This window comes from Oncorhynchus mykiss, chromosome 15, assembly GCF_013265735.2.
Source record: "Oncorhynchus mykiss isolate Arlee chromosome 15, USDA_OmykA_1.1, whole genome shotgun sequence".
NCBI classification, from domain to species: Eukaryota; Metazoa; Chordata; class Actinopteri; order Salmoniformes; family Salmonidae; genus Oncorhynchus; species Oncorhynchus mykiss.
The window spans coordinates 53,072,345-53,077,694 of NC_048579.1; positions in this window are offsets into that span (position 1 = coordinate 53,072,345).

The window sequence follows — 5,350 nt, forward strand, 5'->3', positions numbered from 1 at the left end:
CAATTAATGTCAGGGGTATTCATAATTTACTCAAGCGTAAGACTATTTTCCTGTATTGCAAACGGTTTAATGCAGACTTTTACTTTTTACAAGAGACTCATGCTTCTTCTTCCGATCTATCTTTTTGGAAAAAAAATCACTGGGGTAATGATATCTGGTTATCATATGGCAACAACCACTCTGCAGGTGTAGCAGTTTTCAGAGGTGCATTTAAAGGGAAGGTCATCAGTAGTAAGACTCACCACTCTGGACATTGGTTAATTTTAACAGTACATTTCAACAGTGAAATCTTTTTATTAGGGAATATTTATGCATCCAACAACAAACAAAACAGGATATTATTTCAAGAATTTGAAGAAATTAATAGTTATAGGTGTATTTCAGGATATCAAAATGATCTTATCTTAGGTGGAGATTTTAATTCTGTATCTAATGTGATGATTGACAGATATCCCCCTCCTAACGGATCCAGCATAGTTAATCCTGAGTTTAATAACCTATGTCTTGGTCTTGGATTAGTAGGTATTTGGACATCTAAATATCCTGATTAAAAGGAATTCACTTGGAGTAACAAGGACATGTCCAGACAGTCAAGAATTGACTTCTGGTTGATTTCTAATTCATTAGATAATTCTGTAGTCAAGGTATCAATTGAACCATCAATTCTTACTGATCATAAAGTTATATTCTTATCTTTAAATATGAATGGATCTGAAGTTAAACCAAATCAAAGTCATTGGAAACTCAATAGTAGACTGTTGGAAGATGATAATTTCAAGATGGATGCCAAAGATATTAAACAAGACAATTGGAGGAAAGCCCAACTATTTAAGTCTTATGGGGAATGAATGAAGTATGAAATAAGACAAATAGCCATGAGAGGTAAAGAAATTGCTGAACTTAAAAGATTGAGGGAAGATAAACTTGTTTAGGAAATACTTTCTCTAATCTCTGTGGAGGACCTTGATGAAGAAGGAAAGGCTCAGTTATTCTCTTTACAACTAGAAATGGACCGTGTGTATGAAGAGAAACCAAAAGGGGCATTTGTAAGATCAAGAAGGAGATGGTTGGAGGAAGGTGAAAAAAAATACAAAATACTTTTACAATTTAGAAAGAATTCTGAATTCACATCTATTCATAAGCTCAATATAGATGGCAAAGACAATGAAAACCCCCAAGATATTTCAAAATATGTTTCAGAATTCTATGTTAACCTTTATACCAGTAATGCCTGTCTTACATATCTGACTTTCTAGACTCTATCAAAGACTGTGCAAAGTTCATAGATGAAGACTTCCAAAAGTCTTGTGGTGAAATTATTTATATTAATGAAATAAAAAAATTTATCAGCAAGTTAAGAGAACAAATCTCCAGGGAATGATGGCATTATCAGTGAATTCTATAAATATTTTCAGGAGGATATTATTTAATTTATATGGAGTTTTTAAGGAGGCAATTGATTTAGGGGTCCTGCCTGTTTCTATGACACAGGGCCTAATTTCTGTAATACCCAAACCAAACAAAGATTTTATGATGTTAGAAAATTGGAGACCAATCACATTAATGAACAATGATGGAAAGATACTTGCATCCATCTTTGCAGAAAGACTTAAAGGTCTTGACCAAATCATCGACGATATCCAGTCTGGTTTTATGAAGGGCAGACATATACAGTGCCTTGCGAAAGTATTCGGCCCCCTTGAACTTTGCGACCTTTTGCCACATTTCAGGCTTCAAACATAAAGATATAAAACTGTATTTTTTTGTGAAGAATCAACAACAAGTGGGACACAATCATGAAGTGGAACGACATTTATTGGATATTTCAAACTTTTTTAACAAATCAAAAACTGAAAAATTGGGCGTGCAAAATTATTCAGCCCCCTTAAGTTAATACTTTGTAGCGCCAACTTTTGCTGCGATTACAGCTGTAAGTCGCTTGGGGTATGTCTATCAGTTTTGCACATCGAGAGACTGACATTTTTTCCCATTCCTCCTTGCAAAACAGCTCGAGCTCAGTGAGGTTGGATGGAGAGCATTTGTCAACAGCAGTTTTCAGTTCTTTCCACAGATTCTCGATTGGATTCAGGTCTGGACTTTGACTTGGCCATTCTAACACCTGGATATGTTTATTTTTGAACCATTCCATTGTAGATTTTGCTTTATGTTTTGGATCATTGTTTTGTTGGAAGACAAATCTCCGTCCCAGTCTCAGGTCTTTTGCAGACTCCATCAGGTTTTCTTCCAGAATGGTCCTGTATTTGGCTCCATCCATCTTCCGATCAATTTTAACCATCTTCCCTGTCCCTGCTGAAGAAAAGCAGGCCCAAACCATGATGCTACCACCACCATGTTTGACAGTGGGGATGGTGTGTTCAGCTGTGTTGCTTTTACGCCAAACATAACGTTTTTCATTGTTGCCAAAAAGTTCAATTTTGGTTTCATCTGGCCAGAGCACCTTCTTCCACATGTTTGGTGTGTCTCCCAGGTGGCTTGTGGCAAACTTTAAACAACACTTTTTATGGATATCTTTAAGAAATGGCTTTCTTCTTGCCACTCTTCCATAAAGGCCAGATTTGTGCAATATACGACTGATTGTTGTCCTATGGACAGAGTCTCCCACCTCAGCTGTAGATCTCTGCAGTTCATCCAGAGTGATCATGGGCCTCTTGGCTGCATCTCTGATCAGTCTTCTCCTTGTATGAGCTGAAGGTTTAGAGGGACGGCCAGGTCTTGGTAGATTTGCAGTGGTCTGATACTCCTTATATTTCAATATTATCGCTTGCACAGTGCTCCTTGGGATGTTTAAAGCTTGGTAAATCTTTTTGTATCCAAATCCGGCTTTAAACTTCTTCACAACAGTATCTCGGACCTGCCTGGTGTGTTCCTTGTTCTTCATGATGCTCTCTGCGCTTTTAACGGACCTCTGAGACTATCACAGTGCAGGTGCATTTATACAGAGACTTGATTACACACAGGTGGATTGTATTTATCATCATTAGTCATTTAGGTCAACATTGGATCACTGAACTTCTGGAGAGAGTTTGCTGCACTGAAAGTAAAGGGGCTGAATAATTTTGCACCCCCAATTTTTCAGTTTTTGATTTGTTAAAAAAGTTTGAAATATCCAATAAATGTCGTTCCACTTCATGATTGTGTCCCACTTGTTGATTCTTCACAAAAAAATACAGTTTTATATCTTTATGTTTGAAGCCTAAAATGTGGCAAAAGGTCGCAAAGTTCAAGGGGGCCGAATACTTTCGCAAGGCACTGTATGTAATAATATTCGACTAGTATTGGACTTGATAGACTACAATGAGCACATTATGGAAGATAGCTTTATTTTATTTGTAGACTTTTACAAGGCATTTGATACAGAACATTATTTTCCTTTTGAGACTTCGATTTTTTGGTTTTGGTCAATATTTTCAAAGTGTAATTAAGACACTTTACAATAATAGTAACAGCGCTGTAAAATATCCCATGGAACTTCAAAGATTCGACATTAGACGTGGAATTAAACAAGGATGGCCAATTTCTCCTTTCTTATTTTTATTGGTCACACAAGTTATGGCACTTCATATAAATAAGGATAGTTTTAGGGATACAAGACACAGAGATAAAATGTTCACAATTGGCTGACGACACCACCATATATTTTTGAAAGATCATAATGAAGTCAAGAAAGCTATTGAGTGTATTAATGCCTTCACATATGTATCAGGTTTCTCTCTAAATATTAGGAAATGTGAATTATTTGTGTTGAAAAGATGTGACTTAAACTCAGGATGTAATATCCCTGTAAAAGGTGTGATCACATATCTTGGTATTACAGTTAGCAAAGATCAGAAAGAAAGGGCCAACTTAAATGTCTCTCCTATTGTAGAGAAAATTGGAAAGAGATTTAACTCCTGGTTATTAAGAGATCTGTCTTTATCTGGACGTGTACTTTTATAAATCTGAAGGTCCAGATGAGTTTATACCTCCCTTGTCTTGGATGTTCCTCTGTCAGTAACTAAAATGGTTGATACTAAATTATTTAACTTCATATGGAGGAATAAACCTCATTATTTAAGAAAAGTGGTAATATGTAGCACCCAAGGTGAGGGAGGGTTGAACGCTCTGGATTTTAAAACCTCTAATATAATATTTAAGAAATAAGGATTGCATCTGGAATATCATCCCTAATTTAATAGTCCAACAAATTGGTGGTCTAGAATTCTTACTCAAATGCAACTTTGATATGGGTAAAATCCCTATGAAGCTTGCAAACTTTCATAAACAAGTACTTCTAACTTGGAACCTCATGTACAAACACAATTATTCCCCTCATAGGTATACAATCTGGAATAATAAAAGACATAAAATACAAAAACAAGTCTTTGTTTTTCCAGAACTAGTTTGACAACATTATTTGGGTTAAACTATTATTGAATAATGATGGACAACTATATGATTATCCAGAATTTATTAGAACACACAATGTTACATTCACTCCTGAGGAGTATCAAATTGTTGTTAGAGCTGTCCCTAAAGGTGCTATTCTTCTTTTAGGAGAATATAACAGTACTCCCAAGTGCAACTGTTGAGGATTCTGTAGCCTCAATACAACTAGAAGGAAATGACATTTTAAACTTTAACATGTATATAAGGAAACTATGTCAATGTGTTACTATTCCCTCTGCTAAAATGTACTGGAATGCAGCCCTAGGACAAGTGAACTGGAACAAAGTTCTGTTATTGTCTGGTAAATATTGTATATCTAATAAGGTGAAATAAGTATCATACAAACTCATTCATAGAATCTACCCTGTAAAGACCTTTATTATACACAGTTTTAAAATAGCTATTGATAACAAAATGTGTATTTTGTGATTGTGACCCAGAGACTCTTGACCATTTATTTTGGGACTGCTCTTATGTCAGAAGATTTTGGTGTGAGTTAAGTTATTTTAAAATAAAATCTTCCAAGGTTAATTTGAAAGACTCTGATATTATGTTTTATTTTGAACCAAATGATTTGGACCCTGATTTAACTTTCATTGTTAATTTGTTTATCTTTTCATGGAAGATTCTTTGTCCATAAAATTAAGTGGGCAGTGAACAAACCCCTTTTCACATTATTTAAGATAAATTGAAATATTTTTTTGAAATGATCAGTAAATGTAAAAACAAAAAAGCAACACGCACCATAAAAGTATCTAACAAATTGAAAATGAATCTTGATATGTAAAACCCCCGTCTGTTAGGTTTATGTACTCTTGTTTGTATATTTCAGTTTTTTTTGTATTGTGTTCATAATAAAAATGTAAACATAAAAAAAAGAGTTCATAAACAACGCCATAAATCG